Source organism: Pezoporus occidentalis, unplaced genomic scaffold (genome assembly GCF_034315485.1).
Source record: "Pezoporus occidentalis ecotype Australia unplaced genomic scaffold, CSIRO_AGI_Poc_V1 ctg3, whole genome shotgun sequence".
Classification (NCBI taxonomy): Eukaryota; Metazoa; Chordata; class Aves; order Psittaciformes; family Psittacidae; genus Pezoporus; species Pezoporus occidentalis.
The window spans coordinates 16,245,917-16,271,692 of record NW_026914940.1 but is presented as its reverse complement, the minus strand read 5'-3'; positions in this window follow the sequence as shown (position 1 = coordinate 16,271,692).

Sequence of the window (25,776 nt, the reverse complement as noted above, 5' to 3'; positions counted from 1 at the left end):
ATGGTACTACTCCTGTAAATAAGCATAGTTCAAGATCCTAAACTTGTGATTATACAGAAATGCATGAATCAACATATTTTTTCATATTATTTGTAGGAAAAATGTGAACTGGATTTGTAGCAAAGCATATAGCACTACAATTTAGAGTTGCATTTTAATTACTTTAAAGATTAGGAAAAAAAATAAGATTTTTTTTCAGAATATGAGAAGTATAATGGTAATGATAATGAGATATTTATTGTTGGTTTGGGATTTTGTATCACCATATGTATATGCGCAGTGCAAGGACAAACAATTAAGGAAACCACAGTATTTCCATAAAAAACCAATACATTCAGTAATAGTTCTTTCTGAATTAAAGTGCTTTCTCTTAATGTTTAAAAGTTCTTAAATTATTTCATGTAATGCAATTTTTCTTTTTCTGTCAATTATTTTTCCTTTTTTTTTTTTTTTAAATTGAGTGCTCCAGAAAGGAACTCAAACATTGATTAGTTGCTCTGGAGGCTGAAATCCTGTAATTATCGCCACAGAAGTGAAAGAGTTTCTGTGCATTTCCTGCTTGCAGGAGGCAGCATTGTAACAGCAGGACAAGGTGTATGGCCAAAAAGATAAATCACTGGCAAAGCTGGATACCTAGCTAGAGGCATGGTAACTAAAAGAGCAAGTTAAATATCAGCAGTTCATTAGCAAGTGGAGTTTGGCTATGCTTGATAAATACCATAAGCTTTGCTTTCTGAGTCATATATTTTGCTAAACAAGAAAAAGAAAATTAACAAAAAATTATGCAAGTGGTTTTAGCAGCTCCTTGGTTTGAATGCACTGTATTGCTCTATATTAATTTTTTCTGTATATAGACAATATTAAACTGATTAGCATGATTTTGCCACTAACAGGCTTTGTCAATATATAAATTTATTATTCTGCACTTTAATGTTAATTTTCTATTAACATTATGGCTTCTTAACAATAACATATATGGCTTCTTTCATGCTTCTGTTGCTTTGAATATAAGCCCTGAGATTTTAAAATCTATCACAAAATATCTTTTTTGTGTTTTAATAGTGCTTTATATAATGTAGGTAATGTTGTTTTAATTCCACTTTACCTTACCTTGGGCTGCAGACATTATTTAACACTTAGGCTGAATGTACGCAGAATCATATCTTGATACATCTTCCAGAACAAGCAAGTTGTATGCCAAGCTGAGGCCAGATAATTAAAAAAAATTTCAAATTTGTAACTACATGGACATGTATATCACATTTAATAAGTATCTGTAGCATACCACACTTCAAAACAAACACAAATAAACCAAAACTTTTATGTCTGCTAGTTTTAGCTGTACACAGGCTGTATACATTGTCTGCAGTGCTCACCATGACAGTGTGGTGAACATGGGGATAATGCCACCCTGGTTGGTGCAAGAAAATGTAAAAATCATGGATGATTGTCTTATCTTTTCTCACACTGGTAACAGTTACCACTGCTTCCTAAAAATACTTTCAATTCTCTGAAATTAATTTCTTTCTTGTTCATAAAATGTTCTTATGGCCATCATTGAAACAGCACGATTGTTTCATGTAGGGTCTTCTGTGTTCTCAGAGCTGCATGACTTACCAGCCATGTGTAATGTTCAAAAAGCCCATAAAAATTATCTTTAAAGAGCAAAAACATTTTAGGGTTTACATAATGAGGTAGCCAGTTGTCCTTTTCATGCCGAATATTACATTGGATAATTTGTTTAGTTTTTTTTACAGTTTAGGTACAGTTTTTTTTTTTAAATTTATCCAGAGCACAGAACACTTTTCCCTTGAAAGACTTGCTATGTTGACTAAATTGCATGACCTTTCTGGTGGCTAATTTACCATGGTAATTAAGATCTAATTTACCATTCAGATAAATTGCATTGCCTTTAATTCAGATAAATTAAACCCAAAAACTTAGGGATGTTTCTTAAACTACTGCTAGAGTAAAATGTTTGGAACACATACATCATCTTTCAATCTCAGAAGAAAATGATTTGCTGAACATAGAGATGTTGAGCTCATTCAAGCAAGAAAGTCAAGTAAGGTTCACCAGAAGGATGAACAGCACTTTCCGCAGATGTCAAATTTGTGATTTAAGAATTAACACTCTCAGATTTCCTGGAGCATTTTCAGACAGTGCATCAAATTCCTAGTAGATTGTCAGGAGAATGCAGGCTAGCAGTAGACATATCGTTCAATATGCATTCAGCCATGGAGTGCCTGCCCTCAGATCTGCTATGCTTTTTGGAACTACTGGTTGCCTTTAAGGGAAAATGTTGATAAATATAGTGCCTGGCTCTAGAAATGCTCTGCTTAAGCTTCATAGGAGAGTTTTCAACATGTCTGCTTTGGTTTCCAAGTCAATACTTACACAGATCCTAAAATTATTGATAGGATCCTGCACTTATGGGTAGTCCTTTATAATATCATTTTGATGATTCAGCAAAGTCATCTAATTTTGCACAAGTTTGCAGATACCAGTCTTCATAAAAGGCTATGCAGAAACTAAAAAATAAATAATAGTGAAAAAAGATAGTTGGGAATACAATGAGAATGTAGGCCCATTAATAAATAAGGTCAATGAGAATTATGGAGTTATTGATTTACTTAGTAAAATAGTTTCCAAGATAAACAAAGTGAAGAAAAGGATTAAAAAAAAAGAAAAAATCTAAGCACAGGAGAGTAATGAAAAAATAAATACAAAGATGAGAAGATGACTCTGGTATTTACTGACCAGACCTGTGTGTTAGTCAACACAAGCAGAATTATTGCACTCATAAAATTGAAGAAATAGTATTATCAATAGTAGCAGTAATAGTAACATATCCTTGTATATTCGAAGTCATAAAAAAGTGACTTTTTGAAATTGTGGGATAAAGGAAATAATGTTAAGTTATATGCATATAGATTAAAGTATTTCACAGAAAGTTTCTGGAAAATTTTCATCCCCAGCAAGACCCCCACATTCAAATCAAAGTTACTTGTGAAAGTTACCTGGGAATTGCTTTTAAGACAAATTGTTATCACTGTTTTTGTTAATGAGGAAGAGTTAAAATTAACCTCCTTGAGAACATGAGACGGGAACAAAGCCAATTTGTTTTAACATAAAGAATTAAACTAAATGGTAGCAATTAAGGATCATAGTGCATCTTTGCTTCTGTAGTTTACCTGAGTAAGAAAAGGTGAATCATTATATAAAGCTTGTACAATGTATTTTGGTAAGACCTATGAAGAATTTTAGAATTAGAATATTTAGCTTGTGTATTTTATATATACCTTACATGTATATATATATTTGTATGTATATTATTTCAGATATATGTGTGTATATATATATATATATCTATAAAAATTGTGGGGAGTTTCCAAGGTGTCTTTTTCTATGAAAACTGTGAAAGCACCACAAAGGATGTGAAGGAAGTTTCTAACCACACTGAGGAAATTAGGAGACTCTTACTGATTTCAAACCTTAAATTTAAAATGAAACTAGGAACTTCAATTCACAGACTAGCTAAATTATTCAATTATGTGTGTCTTTAGTAAGAGATATCCAGATCAGCATCATTTAGAGAAACTAGACATACACTGGTAATTAAATTTAGTTTTGCTCCAAGGTAGTTTTTGAATGTATGAACAGGTCCATTTGTGTTATATTAAGTAATACAGAATGCAGAAAGTTCTTTTAACCAAAACAAGGGGCTTCCCAACTTGCCTTGAAGACTGGTTAGGTATGAAAAAAAAACCCTAGTTTTCAGTAATTATAGTTTTCCTATCCAAGTGGCTACCTCATCTAATTTCTTCTAAATAATTTAACTGGATATTCTATCAAACAACATATCTTGATACTACATGCAAGATTCATTTTACTGTACAAATGTAGTTGTAAATAGATTATGCTTGCTATTTTTTGAGCTGTGATACAGCCATTTTTAGTATTTTTATTTAAGATTTCTTCTCTGTTTTTCTCTTCTACTATTTTTTTTTCTTAAACTTCTTTTTGTGGTAATATTCCTGAGAGTTTGGAATTTCTGTGAACTTCTGAATGTGTTTAGGCAAAATTTTATTATTAAAATTCAATTAGTCTTGTAAAAAATTCCTAATTGCTTCATATTTGTTCACACTATGAGGATAACATCACAATAGATCATCTGTTAATCAAATTATTCAAATTCTGAGAAAAAAGTATACTAACTGTAGTTTACAGAAATATTTTGAAATCCATACACAAAAGAAATTTTGATGACATTGCTACTAAGAACTTCAAGTACATTCTGTTGCTCCATCCATTAAACTCTTTCAAATTCCAAAATAATGATTCTTAAAGTCATTTCTGAACCAGTACCTAATGTTGTGTGGTTTAAACAGGTTCAGCTGGTAAGAGTGTCTCAAATACAGTCAACAGATCTATGCACTGAAAATGTGTTTTCTATTAATTCTGTCAAAATGGGGCTTATAAAGGTATTAGTGTATTTGCACAGAGACATAGCTTTCAGTTATAACTTTGCCTGAAAGCACTCAACAAAATCTAACAAAACTTTTCCAGTTGTGAAGCATCTCTATACAAACTAGCAACCTTCTGTCCCTGGACACATATTGTTCTTTCCATCAACATTTCATATGGAAGAACTATGTGGCCTATGGTCCAGCCAGTTCCATTCTGTATGTATGAACTATTATATAGAAGATATGGGCTTGAATCTCCACAGACAAGCATGAATAAATGCTTTTATTTTTGAGCTGAGTTGGAGATGGATGGTGCTGGTGTAGCAACAACCTATTCCTCTAAAGTCTGAAAGGAATTCTAGCGTTTATTATTTAAAGAAAGAATAAAATCATGATCTTCAGGAGGAATTTTGAGGCTGAGGATTCCAAGGCAGAGGCAGATGTGTCCTGGCAGAACACATGAGAGCCTGAGCTTGGAGAGGGAAAAGGCAATAGCATTTCTGCCACAGAGATTTTTATTCTTTTTTTTCTTTTTCTTGCCAGGACGGTCAAAATGTAGAAGTCAGGCATTCCAACACTTATTATTTTTGCACTGCTATTTATACACCATTGGTCATTTCAAACCTAACAATGACTTCTATTCTTAACAGAAATTAAGATTTCCTCAAATATATTACATGAGATGCCACAAGTCAGAGCTCTCAGTTAAGTTTGTGATGCTTTGTAAATTCAGAAAGGCAAATTAGGATGTGTAGGATTGCATTATGAATGGAAGGTTTTGCTTTAGTGGTTTTGTAGGCAGATTGTTTTTAAAATGTAAATTAGTAATCCAAAGTGAAACTATTATGATATACCTAGCACCTTTCTCTCAAATTGCAGACCTTACTTCCCGGTGTTACTGGCAAACTCAGTGCATTAAAATGTGTGAAATTTTATATTTTTCATATTTATTTATAACTACAGGCAGAAGGAAAGTAATGAAGTTTAAAATTATTCTGCTCTTATTTGAAAAACTCACCTAAAGGAGGAACTGCAACCCCAGTGTTGTTTTCTTTTTTAATTTGATTATTCTATTTTATTTTTTTTTTTTTATTTTTAGTCAGCTCTAAGTGAGTGACTGTTGAAAGTTGGATTTATCATTTAAAGAAGTCATTGGGTAGGATGTGAAGCTATTTTATCAATTCCTTAAGACCATTGTCAAGCAGATGCTAATTTGAGAATTTTCTCTCTATCCAAGTTTTTATTCTAAAATTCATTTTCAAGGGGCAGACACACTGTTGACAACAATGTTCCTTATAGGCATAACTGGCATAGAAACCCTTTTAATTTTGGTTGTCTAAAATTTATTATAAAAAGCTTGCTTTCATTTATATGAGGTAAGAAACAGGCCAGTGACACTAGTGATCCAGCTTTTACTTTGAGGTCATTACATATAGTAATGCATTTCTGGCTGCCTGGGAATAAGTCAGCTGCATTATGTGCTCTCTGAGTACCCTTGACGCAGCGAATCATGTCACAAACCCATTCTCATTTTGAGGTTACTAGATTTGTTTCTGTCTTAGGTAATATTCAGTCTCAAAATTTAAGTAGTAGCAGTTCTGGAATTAAATGGATGCTTTGCTTTCTTGAACTGCTAAGAATGCTGGTTACAGTACAAATAAAAGGAGAATTATTAGGGTTGATTTTTTTTTTACTTTTTTATTCTAATTTTTTAATTCTTAATTCTTCCATTATTAATTAGGAAAAATGCTTGAAAGTTGAGAAATAATTTTGTTATTATCTGTGCATACGTCATACATAATATACTTTGCATTGATGCAGCAGTTACTCCTCTATTTCTGCAGGACCAGTTTTGCCCAGAGCGTGGAAGAATGTATGCGTGCAATAAAGATAAACCAAATAATAACAAATGACCTTCCTTTGCCTACTGCAAAATTTGGTTTCAGACCTGCCCCTCACATCCTGTTCTTCTCCACTAGTTTGAGAAACGATTTTACTATTCAGTGTCTTCATTCCCTCCTGCCCCCACCCCCATTAAAAAAAGCTTTGATATTGTTACCAAGTCAGCTTCCTCACTCCATTCTCTTTGGATTAATTTATTTAAGTCTATTTTTTTGCTACATTATGATTTATCCTGGCTCTAAAACTACTTTTTATAGATTTTCAAATAGCCTCCACATTGATGAGAAACTGAACATGAGCCAGCAGTGTGGCCAAGAAAGCCAATCATATGCTGGGCTGCATCAAGAGGAGCATGATCAGCAGGTCAGAGGAGGTGATCCTGCCCTTCTGCCCTCATGAGAACCCACTTGTAGTACTGTGTGCAGTTCTGGTGTCCTCAACATGAGAAGGACATGAAGGTGTTGGAGCAAGTCCAGAGGAGGGCCATGAGAATGATAAGGGGACTAGCTGAGAAAGCTGGAGTTGTTCAGCCTGGAGAAGAGAAGTGTGCATAGAGACCTCATAGCAGCCTTCCAGTGTCTGAAGGGGTCATATAAGAATGCTGGAAAGGGACTTTTCACCAGGGACTGTAGTGCTAGGAAAGGGGGTAACGGGTTTAAACTTAAACAGGGGAAGTTCAGGTTAGACAAAAGGAAGAATTTCTTTATGTGAGGGTGGTGAGACACAGGAACAGGTTGCTCAAATAAGTGGTAAATGATCAATCCTTGACAATGTTCAACACCAGGTTGGAGAGGGCCTTGGGTGACATGACGTAGTTTAATGTGAGGTGTCCCTGTCCATGGCAGGGGGATTGAAACTAGATGATGTTAATGTCCTTTCCAACCATAACTGTTCTATGATTCTATGATTTTGTGGTTCTATGATTCTATTATTCTATATATATGTTAATATTTGAACTTAAGTAATAGAAGCAATTTGATGAGTAGTAGAAACAGTGAGCCTGGTTAGCAGTTGCTTTATTGTGTTTGTGAATCCTCTAATATCTTACAGGAAGATGAGCCTTTTCTTGCTTGTTTGGCAGCTATGGTGTCTTTCTTCCTGGTAATTCTTGGTGTTCAGGAATGAGTCTAACTTCAGTTTTTCACTCACCTAACAAATTATTTTCTCAGTGGGGGTCTCTCTTTTCCTTATTTATTAGCCAGCTATTTTCTCAAAACATCGTAAATTTATATCTGCGACATCACTACTCTTCTAATAAAATGTGTTTGATTTGAAATTTCCAAAGATATAAATATCAGAAGTGAAAACTGAATGCAAAGATTCTTAGATAATACATTCATACACACAATACCTGCATAAATGTTGTTTCTGTAAGAATCCTCAGAGAAAGTCCATTTATTCATTCAACAAATGTGTATTCATTATTTGATTTAAATATACCAATTTATAAATTTGGACAAAGGGGGAAAGCAATGTATTCATATTCATGTTCACATCAAACATAAGCTAAAAATAATACAGATTTAGCTTAACATGCAAGCTCTTCAAATCCTGTAACTGCTGTATAATCTCCTCTTGTTTTAAAATCAATTTAGCTTTCAAACATGAATCAAATATAATCAGCGCATCTACACAAACATGAGTCTTCAGAGCACCTAAAAGTAACTTTGGAAGGTGAGCATTGCTGACAATGCTAGTAGGTGATATTGCCAAGGTACCCTTAGTCCTGTAGAAAAATTTGTCAGCAATTCCCATATAATAGGCTATGAGGATGCAGCAAAAGAAGGAAATTTGGTCAATTAACAACAGAGATAGAGTCTGATTGTAGGGGCCTCTTAGATGGGAGGTTTTTGGTTGCACAGAAATAAAGTCTTAAAATAACTATCAGAAAAAAATCCATTCTAGACTGTAACAAACATGTTAGATTTTATGAACATGAAACTATTTTTAAAGATAGATGAGATGACTAAAGACATCCAGTAACCTTCAAGACTTTCTTTATTGTATCCTTGAATTATAATGAATTGTTCTTAGAGCCTAAGAGAGTTGTAGATTATAGGCTAAATAGTGAAAAAGGTATAAAACTTGATTATATTCTTAATAAATTCGAGCTTTACCTGAAGATTACTGCTTTACAACACAAAATATTTCTTATGCTAGACTATTCAAGACAACTTTAATTGAATATAGACAAAAAAAGTAATTAATGGTTTGTGTACTATTTTCCTCTGCTGCTTTATTGAACTACAGCTGAATCTAAAGCCCTGGTAGGGTTTTAAAAGTGAATAAATGGTAAAAGTACAGGTCACTTTTTTTTTCTTTTCTGAAAGAAAAAAAAAAGAAAACTCATTAGATATTTATGGCTACAGCAAAAAAAAAAAAAAAGGGCTTTGGGTAAAGCAGGTGTCTGTATTTACCCACAAAAGAGATTGCATGCAGAGTTATACAAAACATGTCCCTCCTATGTCCTTAAAATTCAGATCTTTAAACTACATTTATACATTTAAATGTGATTTCCCTGAAACAAGTGGTGTTCCCTTCGGCATTGGAAAGACTTTAAGGTTCTCAGCTCCTCTTTGAATAAGATCAGCTATAGATCAAGAGCCACCTGACAGCAGAATCACAGAGATGGTCTTGGTATCAGGAAGAGAAAAGTGCATTGGAAGCAGAAGTAAAAATATTACATGACACAAAAGGAAGAAACCCATACTTGGTGAAGATTTACATGTTTTTAAGGAAACCAGACCATCTCTAAACCCTCAACATGTTCAAAATTTCCTAGAGTTCAAAATTAATATCATATTTTCTCTCCTGTATGGAAACTGGATAAAGCCAATTCAAAACAGTTTTAATAAAAAACAGTATCCTTAAATTTGTAGCTAATTACTCAGTGCGTTGACTCCTATGTTTAGTATGTCTGCTTTTAGTAGAAGCATTGTATTATATATTTGTTTGTTTCAGGAGGAAAAGAACTCTAAAAGATCTCTTTTGAAAAGAAAATCAAACATATTCTTTAAACTGAAGAAATGTTACACCAACCTGAAAGTGTTGATCTCAAATTATTTTAAGCTGTAGAACTGAATTAATATGGAACTGACTCGCAGCAGTTTGTAGAAATACCTGTAGTGTTGTATGAAGAAAATTTGAAAACAGAAATTACAAAATACAGCATCTAGAGATGTATGGACTGACTGCAAAATGTAATACTACTAATGATGAGAATATAAATGTGTGCTTAATGTGTGGATAAGCATATAAAATTTAATATATGATGCATGATAGAGGAGAACAAGCAATATAAGAATGTGGGATACAACACAGAAAAAACATACTGAGCAGAATTGTGGTTGATATTTTTGAAATTGGGCAGCTGAGTGCCGCAGCTGATTTTCTCCAGAGCTGCCGAGAGCCATGTTGCCAAGTTATCCCACTGCGCCAATAGCCAAGTGAGCAGAATGCCTCCAGGGTAGGGTCCAGCTTCTCCAAGGGCAGTGATGACTAAGCATGGTACCTCCCAGAAGCATGAGATGGAACAGAACATGGGTCAGGTGGGTGTAGCTCATCACAAAGCAGCTGCACCTTTGAGTCTCAGTGGGGGCTTGGCAGGGTGGGAGCAGTGAGACGAGTGGATAGCAAGAGAGGACAACTGCAGAAACAGTAATCAATGCAACTGATTTGATTAGGTGGAATTCAAAGAAAAGACAGTTGCACCTGTGACTTAATTACAAATTCCTTTTACACATTAAAATCAGAAGATGCGGCAACACTCCTTGTTGACTTTGTCCAACTCTTCTATTATAATAGTACCTTTCTACTTCAGGAATATTTTACATTACTAGAAATATCTTCTTGCTGTTACTATTGTGTAGTGAAACTATACCTGCACAATCTTATAACTGAGCAGTGTCTACAGCTCTAAAGCTAGATTGTCAATTTATTGTCATACATCAGTTATATTTTATCGTATTTATGGTAAGAGAGTTGATTTTAGGATATAAAAGCCTTATTGTCCTATCATTGATTTAAATTAGCCTAAAACTGTGCTTGAGAATCCATTATTCTTCTACTGCCTAGTCTCAGACTATGACAGAGACCCATCTACAGTATCAGTACATCAGCTGATAGTGTTCAATGGCAGTTTTGAATAACAAAAGCAACAAATCAGACTTTCAGGGCTTGTGACTGAGCTAACTTCCCATGTGTAGTTCATTGCTAATGGAGATCAGTTAGAGGAACAGCTTGCAGAAATCTATGCTCTATTTCCACATCCAGTTTTCTGCCTTGTGAAATAAACCCACCATTTTTAATTCATGTATCCGCAACTCCCCTGAGCCGTAACTTCACATTAAAGTTAGAAATAATGTAAGTTTGTTTTCTTTCAACTTAAAATACAGAAAGCACTCATATTGCCTCAGAAGGTCCACGATAGAGTCTTGCCCCATCAATTTTCCCAGATGAAATGTCTTTTCAATATAAGAAAAATTGCATAGTTGTACTGTTATTCTATGAATCTATTCTGTTTCTACAGTATTTTATTTTAGGGAGCATATAGCACATTAGGTTTGTTGACCTCATGAACATATCCACACTAACATCAATGAGACGTCTTTTTTGACATGATTTTTAATATTAATCTCCGTATCTTTGGTAAACATATCCGGAAAATACTTGAACTTGGAAATCTTTGAATTGACACCATTCTGTACTCTGCATTGTTATACAAAATACAAATGGTGAGGATATTGAGCACAGTACCTTATAATAAGGTCCTCAGCTGGCTAAGAAAAGAGACTATTATATTTGAGGAGTTAATCTAGTCTTCCTTAGCCTAATCTAGACCAATATTTTTAGCTTTCCCATAAAGTATTGTGCCACTTTAATGCACCTCAGGTGAAACAACAGAATTTGCCAGTTCTATTTTAAACACACCATCTGTAACAGTTCTGTTGTGAATGTTGGCAGTATACTGACACTACATTGCTAAAATGAATGAGACCTGACACACGGAGAAGTCCTAGGTTTCTGTTCCAGCTAATATATACATATAAAATATATGTATATATGTAAGTTGGCTCTTATTCACAATTATTTTTTTCTTTGGGGAAGGTGACTGATACTGTCAATAGCAAATTTTTGGAGATGAAGAAGTCTGCCTTAGAAATATGTGCATGAATGTGATATGAGAAAGCAATGTACCTCATAAATTTCAATTTTTTTGCCATCCAATCCTTCACATTACCTGTAAAATATTTTTAATTATGATAATTAATACAACTCAGAATTAAATGAATATGCAGCTCCTCTTGTCACTTTACTAATATATCTAATTATGTTAAGGCTAAAATATAGCTTCACTTAAAAGTTCGTAAGTTAGCAGGTTCTCCAAACACTTTTGCATGTCAGTGTACCTTACAAGCTTACTTTTTTTTTGCAGAAATGAAATGTTTCTTTTCTTCTTGCTTAATTTCCTCAGAGAAAGGACATTTCTCAGTATTCATGAAAACCAGGCTAAGCTTAAGATCCCAAATATAATGCTATTATTTTTTTTTTAGCAGTTAGTTATATAACCAAGGAGTACAGTATATGACCAGCATTAGCTCCATCACAGCAGTCTCATGTTCCTTCTGGAAAAGCTCCCTTCATGCTTTATAGATGGCTCCTACAGTTCTCTGGTCTTTTAAAGCAGAGGAGGTCGCCAGGACAAAGCTTGTGTATGCTTGTGTGGGGTTGGAGAAGAAGCTTAAAAATGCATGGCAAAAAGTTCATTTGGGTCATAGAATCACAGAACCATTTAGGCTGGAAAAGATCTTTGAGAACACTGAGTCCAACCATTAACCCAGCACTGCCAAATTTACCATAGTGTCCTTAAATGTCTACACATCTTTTAAATAACTCCAGGGATGGTGACCCCACCACGTGCTGGGGCGTCCTGTTCCAATGCTTGATAAGCAAACTGTGTGGTACAGTTGACGCACTAGAGGGAAAGCATGTCATCCAGAGGGACCTTGAGAGGCTTGAGAGGTGAGCCAGTGCAAGTGCCATGAATTTCAAGAAGGCCAAGTGCAAAGTCCCACACCTGGGTCAGGGCAACACTAAAAACAAATGGAAGCTGGGCAAAAATTTGATGGGGAGCATCCTAGAGGAGAAAGACTTGGGCCTTTTGGTTCATGGGAAGCTCAAAATGGCCTGGCAGTCTGTGCTTACAGCTGAGAAAGACAGCTGAATGCTGGGCTACTTCAAATGGAGTGTGACGGGCAAGTCAAGGGAGGTGATTTTCCTCCTCTACTCTGATCTTGTGAGACCCCTCATGCAGTACTGTGTTCATCTCTGGAGTCCTCAGTACAGGAAAGACAAGGACCTGTTGGAGAGGGTCCAGACAGAGGCCACAAAAATGGTCAGAAGGCTGGAGCACCTTTCCAATGAAGAAAGGCTGATAGAGTTGGGATTGTTCAGCTTGGAGAAGAGAAGGCTCCAGGGAGACCTTAGAGCAGCCTTCTAGTACCTAATGGGGGCCTACAATAAAGCTGGAGAGGAACTTTTTTCAAAGACCTGTAGGGACAGGACAAGGGGGAATGGCTTTAAACTGACAGAGGGGAGATTTAGATTAGATATAAGGAAAAAAATCATAGAAACATAGAATCATAGAATAGTTAGGGTTGGAAAGGACCTTAAGATCATCTAGTTCCAACTCCCCTGCCATGGGCAGGGACACCTCACACTAAACCATGTCACACAAGGCTCTGTCCAACCTGGTCTTGAACACTTCCAGGGATGGAGCATTCACAACTTCCCTGGGCAACCCATTCCAGTGCCTCACCACCCTCACAGGAAAGAACTTCTTCCTTAAATCCAATCTAAACTTCCCCTGCTTATGTTTTAATCCGTTACCCCTTGTCCTATCACTACAGTCTGTAATGAAGAGTCCCGCCCCAGCATTCCTATAGCCCCCCTTCAGATACTGGAAGGCTGCTAGGAGGTCTCCATGCAGCCTTCTCATCTCCAGGCTGAGCAGCCCCAACTTTCTCAGCCTGTTTTCATATGGGAGGTGCCCCAGTCCCCTGCTCATCCTCATGGCCCTCCTCTGGACTTATTCCAACAGTTCCATGTCCTTTTTATGTTGAGGACACCAGAACTGCACACAATACTCCAAGTGAGGCCTCACAAGAGCAGAGTAGAAGGGCAGGATCATCTCCTTTGACCTGCTGGTCATGCTCCTTTGATGCAGCCCAGGATATGGTTGGCTTTCTGGGCTGCGAGAGCACACTGCCAGCTCATGTTGAGTTTCTCATGAAATCCTCTACTGTGAGGTTGGTGAGCAGGTTGCTCTGAGATGTTGTGGATGCCCCATCCTTGGACTTGTTCTAGGCCAGGTTGGACAGGGCTTTGAGCAATGTAGTGAAGTGGAAGGTGTCACTGCCCATGGCAGGGAGGTTGGAACTACATGATCTTTAAAGTCTTTTCCAACCTTAACCATTCTGTGATTTATGACTTTATGATCTTGATGTTAGGTCTGCAGCAACTTTTAACTGATTAAATGTATTGACTTTTAAAACAAATTTGTGCTAGACCACTCTTTTTTCTTCCTTCATTCTAGAACAGTGTATTTGTAACCCTATATAACTATATTTATGGTAAATATAATTTATCTTATAACTTCTTGTATTGGATGTAGGTGGCAAGGTTTTGGTAATTGTGGGAGCTGCAGGGGTGGCCTCTGTGAGCAGAAGCCAGGACCTGTCCATGTCAGACACAGGTTGTTCCAGCCAGCTTCAAAATGGACTCTATGCAGGACACAGCTGAGACTCACAGAGGAATTTGTGGTGTTTCCTGGAGAATATATTTCAAAAACTGTAAAATCATTGCTCAGCACTGAAGTAGGGGAAAGTGTGAGAAACAATCCTTCAAAAACCAAAGTTAGAGAAGGAGGAGGAGGTGCTCCAGGCACTGGGGCAAAGATTCCCCTGCTGCCTATGGAAGACATGGCAGTGAAACAGATATCCAGCTACAGCCTGTAGGAAACCCATACAGCAGCAAGTGGGCACTCCCTGAAGGAAGCCTGGGAGATCCCACGTTTGATTAGAGAAGAACTTTACCATGAAGGATTGCAGCTCATGGTGATGATTCACACTGGAGTAGAGAAGAAGTCTGAGGAGAAAAAAGTAGCTGAGAGGAACTGTTATGGACTGTAGCCCTCAGCAAGCCCTCTGTGCTGAACAAAGGAAAGGGAAAAAGAATGTGAAAGAATGTGTTGATTTAACTTGCCTTTATTTCTCACATCAAACTCTGTTTTTAACTAGTAATGAATTAAACTAATTTTCCACAAGTAAAGTGTGTTTTGCCCAAGATGTTAATTTGTAAGTGACCTCCCTATGTTTATCTCACCCCATGAGCTTTTCTATTTTATTTTTCCACAATGCCTGATGAGGAGGAGGGTGAGAGTGGCAGGGTGCACATCTGGCAACCTGCCAAGGTCAACCTACAACAGTTACAAAATATATTAAGCAGGTATCTCTCAAATGCCATATAGAGTATTTAAAATCCAAATGTCAACACTTTCTACAGAAATATTATCTTTCTCTGCTTTACCATTCTTAAAGGGTTTCTAGAGAAATTCACAAAAAGTGTAATGCTGTTGGACCCAGCCTATCATCTAAACAGCATTAATGCCATTCATTCTTTGTTTTCTAAAGCTTTCCCAGTGAATCCATGGGTGCTGGCAGTAGTTGGGGCATGGTAGAAGGGAGTCACAGGATGTGAGCAGTCTCCTGTGGACTGTAGTGTATGCTCACTAGGACCTGAGTGTCACTATAATCCAATGTTTCCTGGGTCAACTTAAATAACCACCCGCCACTTTGGTTCTTGTTCAGTCAATCTATATTTATACTACTTTCATAATCTGATTCATGGCCAGAGGTGATCTTAAAATCTCTCCCATTCCAGTCTAAAATAAAATACCTGGGAAATCTTTGCCTACAATCCTTTCAGAGAGTAGTCCATTGCAATAATCAAGCTTAAGGGGTGCTGAGAATGCCTTTAAAATAATGTCTAAAAGGAGGGTGGTAGAGCTGTCATTTCGTTATTAACAGTAGTCTTTCTTCAGTCCTTGGTCTTTGCTTGGTGCAGATGTGAATATCCAGGTTGTCTAACAAACAAAAGACTATTCCAAAGCAGCAAGCATCTGGAATATCTTTAGCATTGCAGCTAAAGGTGAACAGATGCCACCTAAGAATATGGTGGTAATGTGCTTTGTGTAAAAAGCCAGCATGGATGCAGTCACTCCATACATGTATTTAAAGGCAGCCTATATTTATGGAAGATCTCTGCAAAGCCTAGCAGAGAACACAAATCTCTCCTGAGACTTTTAATACTCTATGCATTTTTATAATAAAGAATTACATGCCCAGAATTTTTGAAAGAATATAATCCTCTATGTAAGGGAAATGGTATCTCAGCAAATTTATACTTTTTCACCCTCGTTAAATTCTGTGGACTTTGCCATAAGATTCAATCTATGAGAAGGAGCTCTGCATTGAGATAATAAATGGAAGAATAACCTTAGAATATCTTCAGCTACTAGCCATATATTCAGATACATATGTATATAAAATCCATGTGCTTGATACTATAGCAGCACCACCAGATCTGATAACCTTGATTGTTTGTATCTCTTACAAGAAATAATAACTTTCAGTTGTGAAGAAACTGGTACCTGCAATAGCATATCAGCAGCATTATGATGGCTCACTATGCAGTTTGAAAAAGCTTCAGGTTTCTCATTTCATCAAGTTGCTGCCACCAATTGATCAGCACCACTTTCACCTTCTCAGAATTGAATTTTTTAAATTCTATATTCTGCCAAGGGTTGCAGTGATGGGACAGATTGCTGACTGCATCTTATTTGTGTTTGTTTTGGAAGATGGATCACTATGACTGATTACAAAGTGGAAAGGGTAAGCAAGAGGTCTACACTGCTTACAGAAAAAAAAACATCTTTTTATCTCTATCAGTTACAGAGAAAATTATTAAGGAACCGGGAAAAGTAAAAATTGATTTTATTTCCAAAGTTTTCAAATGTAATTTTGCGGGGATAAAATACTATACAGCAGTGCAGCATCTATGAATACTTGATTTACCATTCTGGAGCAGAGATGCCAAACGAAAAAATAAAAATCTTTCTGGAGTTATTTTGGCTCTTTTGAAGCTGAATTCTTCTAAAGCTTGTGAAAGCTTTTTCTTTTCCTTGCTAATGGTGATATACATGATGTGGATGTTATATTATTGGTTTAAATTCAACCCTTCTGCTTTACGATTCTCTTAATAAGGAGAAAAATAGTGAGTTTAAAAACTCTGTATTATTCCCACTGAAGACTTTATTTCCTGGGATCTTTGCTTTCTTTGACAAAATGCATCATTTTTTTCTCTGATTAGATGTTTTATTATTTTGCTGACTATTAAAAGTATGCCTTCATTGTACAAATATGTGCATCACATTGCCACTTCTATGCTTACTTTATAGTCCACAGGTGCCCTTAAGGTAACTGCAGTCCTAGGGTTTTAATTTTGTTCCTTTTGGTTCTGAAAAACAGAATGAAAATACAGATAATGTAATCATGCATATATTCTCTTCACTGAAAGTGGTGACCGGCACAGTCAGGTAGAGGAAAGAATCAGAATGCTGACAGACTGACCTGAGAAGCCAGCAGAGAAGGGGTGGGACTGGGGATGTCCCTGCACAGTGGCAGTGGAAGAGCAAGCACTGAAGTGGCAGAAACACAGCACCAGCAGGAAGGCAGGCAGAGGGTGAGGATCAGCAACACGAGTTGAAAGGGCATTGTGCTGTCAGTCTCTGTCCATGTTGCAGTGTTGTCCAACATCTGTAATGATTCACACATCCAGGGTACAAGCAGCTGAATTAATTCGCTTTAACATGGTACCTGGACACAGAGATTCCTCATATAAATGCAGGTTTGATGTGTTGTGCTAAAAAATACAGCTGAACAACCTTCTGAGTTAACACTTTATAGTCTCATCAGCATTCGGCACCTTAGCATGAGCTCAGAATAGATGAAAACCAAACAGAGGAACAAAGAGGTTTAGAAGAGTAGATAAAAGGATAGCAATGAAAGTAAAAACATGGCACTTAATGTGCTCAGGGAAAGGCAGAGGGCAGTGGCAAAGCCTGAAGCTCTGTACTCATGGGATCTTCCTTCCAGTGCTGCATGTGTTACAGATGAGCATATAATGTGGACATCAATTTTTTATTGATAATGGATGAACACAGATGTCTTTGTCTCTGATATCTGAAGTGATATAATCATGCTGTAATAGGTATAACACAGCTTTTTTGAAAATTTGTGTTTCTTCCCTGTTTAAAGAATTTTTGGAAATGGGGTGTAATAATATAACTGGAATTTGGTTACTTTATTTGAACATAACCGCGTAACTGGTCAAGAAATTAAAGTGTAGCAAAATGTGTACTTAAGTATGATGACTGTCACTCACAAATCTGACCAATGGAAGATATGGATCTCGCTTATCTGAACTTTGGCAGAAGCATGCCAAGAAGAGGAAACTGCTCTATAAATGAATGGTGGTTTTTTGGAGAAGGTTTTGTGTATCATATTTTATGGAAGGAAAGGTCACATTTAAAGACCTTTTTAATTTTTTTTTTAATTGAATTTGGTAGTTAAATAGATTGAGTTTCTATAAAAGTAGAAGATGAGGAAAACCACTTGCCTTTTATAGGTCAAAAGGTTCTGTGTGACTCTATAACGTGCCTGACAGCGTGATCAGAGGTTTAGTTTGGAGACTGGTTTTCTACTCTGAACTGATTTAGCAGCTCTCAGAGTCTGGCTTTTTATTGTGTTTATCTCTTAAAAAAATCCCACAAAGGATAGTTCTAAATTTTTTTTTTTTTTTTATTTTTCCCCTCTAAAATCTCAGGCATTATTTTTTCTCTTTTGAGTCTTTAAGGACTTAATGATTTCTAACAGTGTTGACACTGAAACTTTCAAAAATTTAGACCTGTATGCTCCTTAGGGAGAAAACCTGGCACCTCTGAAAATGTTGGCTAGGTTGCAAGGATCAAATACTGAAATTTAATAAATGCCAAAAATGTTTCTTTGTGGTAACTTGAGTCTTATGTGTACTGATTAATGATTCAGTCACCTGAATATATCACAAATGAGTCTGGCATGTCCTGACTTTAACCTAACTCATCTTGGTGCTGTTAGAGAAAATACTACGTGTCTATGCAGATACACTTCAAATCTCCAACATAGCTAAGTCTCAGTTTAGCCCCATATACTGAATAGAACAAGGCCAGGACTGAGCCTGAGGGGAAATGGCACAATCTGGCTTATGTCCACATGGCTGAATTCTCTTCCCTGCCAAAACAGAGTGCCTTGCAAATATTTTCTTCTGGGCTGGTCCTTGAATTGGGTTATCTCCAATAACCAGGGATTCCAAGAACAATCAGGATTGCCTTTGTCAGTGCAAACTGGTACAGACTAAAACTTTTACAGGAAACAAATCATTAAACAGCATGGATGATCATGTACCATTGTAAAAAACTAAAGCACAATTTTTTTTTATTAGTGTAAGTATAGCTTTTGTGACCAGGAGTGGACAATCCCATCCAGCCTTGTTATTCTCTCCATCTCCCAATCACAGAAATGTGCTGTTGCTGCTTTTATTCTTTTAGAAGAGCCAAACTATTTAGGCTCAGCTTCTACTACTGTATTACACTTTTCCCGGGAAAAGAAGACAGAAAGGAAATAATGTCTTCATATTTCAAATCACAACTAAACTAGAATAAAATTCATGGGACAAAGAAAAGGCATAGCTTTACCATGAGGCCTTTTTCACTGCAAAACTGGAAAAGCCTACTGCAATGAACGAAAGGGTCAGAGCTTCTTAAATGAAGGTCACTAAAACTGCGTATAGCACAGGTTAACTAAGAATCTAATTCTTTGATTAATATAACAACATTGCATTCCCTCATGAGTCAGTACTAGGACCTTGTTCTGGGTTTAGCAGTAGAAGTCAGTTTTTCTCCTTCTTGGTAGCTGGTGCAGCGCTGTGTTTTGACTTCAGCCTGGGAACAGTGCTGATAAAACCGATGTTTTCAGTTGTTGCTAAGTAAAGTTTACCCTAACCAAGGACTTTGTGAGGCTCATGCTCTGCCAGGGAAGAGGGGAAGCTGGGAGGAAGAAGAGACAGGACACCTGACCCAAGCTAGCCAGGGAGGTATTCCATACCACAGCACATCATGCCCGGGGGGGTAACTGGGAGTTACCCGGAAGGACGGGGGCTTCCGGGTTGGACTCGTTTCTCAGCAGGTGGTATTGTATTCTCTTCCCTTGTTATTGTCTCTTATCATTGTTGTCAGTCTTGGTAGCGATGGTGATTTGTGTTGTTCTTTGGTTGCTGGACTGTTCTTGTCTCAACCCTTGGGAGTTGCACTCTTTCAATTCTCCTCCCCATCCCACTGGGAGCCGGAAAGGAGAAGAGCCCCCGGGGGGGGGGGGGGGGGGGGGGGCGGGCCGGGCCTCGATTGCTTCCAGCCCAGCACTACTCACTGGGAATGACTGAACAAGCTGTCCAGCTAGGGTTTAAACCACGGCAGACCTGCACTGTTCAACATCTTTGTCAACGACATGGACAGTGGGATTGAGTGCACTTTCATCAAGTGTGGTAACAGCACCAAGATGTGTGGTATGGTCAACACGTTGGAGGGAAGGGATGCCATCCAGAGAGATAGGCTTGAGAGGTGAGCTAGTGCAAACCTCATGAATTTCAGGAAGGCCAAGCGCAAGGTCCTGCACCCGGGTCAGGACAACGCCAAGCACAAATAGAGGCTGGGCAAAAAATTGTTTGAGAGAAGTCCAGAGGAGAAAGACTTGCGGGTTTGGCTGATGAGAAGCTCTACATGACCTTGCTGTGTGTACTTCCAGCCCAGAAAACCAACCATATGCAGGGCTGCATTAATAGGAGCATGACCAGGAAGTCAAGGGAGGTGATTTGCCCCTTCTACTCTGCTCTCATGAGACCTCACCTGGAGTACTGTGTTCAGCTCTGCATCCCTCAACATAAGAAGGATGTGAGCCTGTTGGAGCAAGTCCAGAGAAGGGCCATAAAAAGGCTGGAGCACCTCTCCTATAAGAGGGCTTGTTCAGCTTGGAAAATAAAATGCTCATGAGACCTTATTGAAGCTTTCCAGTACATAAAGGGGAACTACAACAAAGCTGGAGAGGGATTCTTATAAGAGTAAGTAGCAATAGGACAAAGGGTAATTAAACTGAGAAAGGGTAGATTTATATTAGATATAAAGTTCTTTACTGTAAGGGTGTTGAGGCACTGGAACAGGTTGCCTACTGAACTTGTGAATGTCCTGTCCCTGGAATTTTTCAAGATCAGGTTGAATGGGGCTTCGAGCAACCCGTTCTATGGAAGGTGTCCCTGTCCATGGCAGGGAATTGACACTAGATGACCTTTAAGGTCCCTTCCAAACTTAACCATTCTATGTTTCTGTTAAATGCATGCTTAAAGGATGATGTCTCAAAATACTGTAAGCTTTGTTTCTTATCTTCAAAGAATGTGAGGCCTGAAGAATGTGACAAAGCATTTCTCTGAGGTTTGCTTTACATTTTACCTCACAGTGTTCACACCTTGTGCTGTGCCGGTGTGTGCTACAAATACTTGTAAACATCCATAACATGCAAGCAGTATGCCTTTCTGTGCAAACTTTTCTGCCGTTTCTCTGAAGTCTTGTCTCACATTTTTATCCTGTGGTAGTAATCTACAGGTCATCCTGTGGTTCTTTGACTGATGGCCCATCCAGCCCGTTTTCTGCTTAGGGGTTTCTCACTGCAGTCTGTCTCATTCTCCCACTCCAGACTTCTGCCTTTGTCTCTTGCCTTTCCTCAGCTACTTCTACCACGTTTGCTAGTCACAGCCCCAATGTCCAATCAATTCCAGTATTTCTTTCCTTCTGCTGTAATTTCTTTTCCATGCAGTTAGAGCTCTCCTTCTCACTCAGCCCTAGCTCCTGTGCTCCCACCTTCAGCAAACTTCATGTTCCAATCTGTTTTTCTCCCACACATGGAGTTCCTGCCCTCTAGACTTCTCTTTCAAATTATTAAGTAAGTGGTCACTAGGAGTACAGGAAAGACAGGGATCCAGACCCATACTCAAAGAGCTTGAAGAACTTCCTGCAAAGCTATCCAGTGCTTTTTGCTTTCAGTGGTCTACTGTTAAGTGTGTTTTCTATGGATGATCCGTGTCTGTGCTTCTGTTGAGCACTAGAAAGACTGTCACAGTGGAAAGAAACTCAAACATTCTGAACAAGAAGAGCTGTTACACTCAAGTTAAGTCTTACATATTGCAATTGTTTAGATATTTATGAAGTGAGCAAATTAAGGTTGTTTTTCAAAAGTTCAAGAAAAGACATTCACAAGAACAGCCATACCATCAAAAGAAAGGGTTGCAAACCCATTAGCACTAATTTCTCTCATGAAGATTTTTTTTTTTATTTATTTTACCTTATTATCTGAAATAAAGGAACTTTTGGCTGGAAAAATAAATAAGAAAAATCATTTAAAAATATTAACAGACATCATGTAACTAAACCTAGTATTTCAGTACTATGCAAACTAACCAAATCCCACCACTTTCTCCAAACACTTCCCTCATGCATTAAGCAATGCTTCATCTGAGTTCCTTGCAAGTTATTATGGACTTACTTACTTTTAATAAACGTTTCAGTCTAGGAGAAACAAGGAAGGAAGATGAAGTAGCTTTTCTTTTTCATCTCAGTGACTACTTGTTTTACATAAATTAGTCATCCTAGTCACTTTCTTCAGTACTTTGTTTCATTAATTGTCAATAAGATTTAAGGTTATAGAAGGGGACATGAACAAAATGAAAAGCTATCAGAAAAAGAAGACAGCTAGAGTGGCAGAGCAGCAAAATGATCTGACCTAAAATATTGAGAAGTGCCATCAACTTAGAGGCTATGTGTTAGCGGTGAGGAGAAGCAAGACACACCAAGCCAATATGGGTGATAAGCAAGCTTCTACTTTATTCATGGCGCATATCGCTTATATCCGCCTGGTGTTAGCCGCGCCTACTAGTCACAACAGTATTGGTTAGTTCTACACAGATTCCTTTACATTCTCCTCCCACATCCGGTTTCCAGTTACATGTGAGGCCTACACTTTGCTTTGTTCGCACAAGGCCTCTAAGGATCCATGGCCTTGCTCTTGGAGCCATTCAGCAGCAATTCCCCCTTTTTTCTTTTGTGCGAGCAAAACATTGTGGGTCATTCTGTTCACTTGTTTCATTACACAGCTATAAGCAAATCTAACAACTACAATGATTAAAATAACAATGATACATAAGCACAATCCTTCAAACAGCAGTGTTTTAAGCCAACCTGTAATGCCCCATGAGGACAACCATTTAGTTATCCCTAGGTCATTGCTCACTTGCAATTGCTGGGTAAACTGAGCCAGGGTTTTCAGCTGTGTGTGTATCGAATTAGAACGATCACAAAGATTCATACAACACATTCCATCAAACTCTTCACATCCATGTCCCTGTGCCAACAGCAAAAAGTCTATAGTGGCTCTGTTCTGCAGCGTCGCATGTCTCACAGAGTCAACATCAAACAACAAATCAGAAATTGCCTTTGATGTAGCATTTGTCTGCTTAGCAAGCCAGCAACCCAGCTAGTTTAACTGGGCAAAGGCCCTGGCCGAAGCCACACCTGGCGCGAGAAAAGAAGCTGCTATAATAGTGTCAGGCAACCAAAACTTTACATCAGATCTACAGTTAGCAGTAAAGCTATGTACAAAGTGTTTTAAGCGCCTTAAATGGTGCTGTCGAGACATATCCAGAATCATTGAGGTGTTGGGGGTCAACAGTGTCAGTCTTCCAATGGAACAAGGTCCCCCTTTTATTTTGGAGGGAATACCAGGCCAAGCTCGATCGCCACAAATCAGGAACACTCCACTGGGCAACTTCAGGGGATGATTGGTAGATCGGGAAGTGTTGTGGGAAGCATACTTGCACCACATGCTGGCATTCCTGTGAACTAAAAGGCTAGAATTTACATTTGTTGCGGTACCATTTACCTTGGCTTGGGCGTTTGTCCAACTAAATGTCACACAGGCATCCATTCGCACGGCCCCTAATAACTCTAACTCTTGAGGCTCGTTTGGGGCAATAGGCAAATAGGGTACCCAAGCGTTCCAATTATCTGTTGTGCTGTTGAGGTCGGTAGCACTATATACAGGTATGGTGGACAGGCAGGGCCAGTCATCTATAGGAACACCAACTAAACAGGTTGAAAATGGGTTGCCAGGGGAAGATAAGATGAGGCAAATGGTGTTCTGTCCCGTAAGATTAGCCACTGTCACCCACACGCTGGTCTTGGGCTGCGGAGGCAGATAACTGGCTGTTTCTGGAGTCTTCATTACTACCAGGAGCAGCAGGGGAAGAGAAAGACACTGTTTTAGTCCACTTTGCGGGGACCCATTGTGTACCTGTGGATGTAAGCACACACATATAACCTCGCCCCATATACTTCACTTCTGCCGGGCCCTGCCACAGGCCCGTGCAGGGATCACGGTACATGACCATCATGGGTGCCTTAGACTCTGATGCCACAACTCGGCCATGCACTTGAGCAGGGGGAGAGTCCTGATCTGCAAAACCACACAAGTAATTTAAAACAAACAATGCCTTGGACAGTCTTTCTTGCACATCATGGATGTCACTGAACTTTTCAAGGTACCGTTTCAGCATCTGATTCGCCCGCTCAACTATTGCCTGTCCCGTTGGTGAATGGGGAATGTCAGTCACGTGTTTGACTCCCCATTGTTGACAAAATTGGCGCATTCTCTCACCTACATAGGCAGGCCCATTGTCTGTTTTATTTTTTGCTGAGGTACTCCCATAATGGCAAAGCAGCTAGTTAGATGCCGTCCTACATGGGAACCCTTTTCTCCTGTCTGGGCTGTAGCCCATAGGAATCTGCTATATGTGTCAGTTGTGACGTGCACATACTGCTGCACGTGTGTGACATCCATCTGCCACAATTCACAACGGCCCAAGCCCCGAGGGTTCACCCCAATCCCCAGTCCTGGTACATGATGGCTACAGCTGGGGCAGGCCCTAACAATGCCTCTTGTTTCTTCCATTGTAATCTTAAATTGGCAGAATAGTCCCTTGGCATTCTGGTGAAAAGTGCTGTGGGCCTCCCTGGCCTTTAAGAAGTCGCTCAGAGGTGCATCAATGGAAACTAATTGATCTGCTCTATCATTGCCTTCCCCCAACCCCTGTGACCATTTATGACTCCGTATATGGATGATGGCATAAGCACACTCCCGCTGGTGAATGGCTGCCTGCAGCTGACGCAGCAGGTCAAACACCCGCCGGTTTTGACACTCTCTGAGTCGAGTATGCTCAATGCGCTGAACTACACCTGTGACATACATAGAATCAGAGATTACATTTAGTTCTGTGTGATGCCAGTTCAGAAAGGTCCAAACGACCGCTGCCAGTTCTAAGGTTTGCAGTGAGTCCTCTACTTCCGTGGCCAATATCTGCTGGTGCCATTTCTCATCCTGCATCCAGGTTGCAGCGGCACGCCGACACTTCTTTCCAGCGTCTGTAAAAACCGTTACTGCATTGGCCAGCGGATGCTTACTCCTTTTTGGTATCTTGGTCCATTCTTGCTGGCTGATCCAGCTCAGGGTGGTGGATTGCAGCTGTTCTACCTTGAGCTCCACAGCCTGAGACAGCAGGTTGGCTTGTAACGCCTGTGAATGCTGGAGATACCACCCAAGATCCCACCATTTTATCGGCAAGTAGATGGTTCCAGGTTCCTGGGCCGTTAGTTGTAACACCCTCATACGGCCCTTTTGAACCAACTCTGCTAAATTTTCAATTTTCTGTTGAATAGTAGTTTTGGGCTGGATAGCAGTAAAAAGCCATTCCAACATCTTCACCTCCTCCCCCTTTTACTTTTTGCACTGTGTCAGTGCACCCAAAAGTTGCTAAGGGCCTTGTAGTATTGTAAGATCTATGGGAAGGTCTGGGTCCCGACGGTCAACTCATCGCTGTACGATTTGTGTGCTAATGCCCTGAATGGTTAGCCGCTGTTCCGACGTGGGTCGCACCGTCCGTGCTGGGTCGGTACCTTGCAAAAGGGGTCTCAAGGTGTCAATGTCATCATTTGAAATGCCCACAACGGGACGTAGCCATTGGATATCTCCAAGTAAGCGCTGCGTGTCATGCAAGGTTGATATTTGAATGTGAAGTCGCAGTTTTTGCGGTCGTGCTTGGCCCTCTGTAATATGCCAGCCTAAATATTTCCAAGGAGGGCCGCGCTGATTTTTTC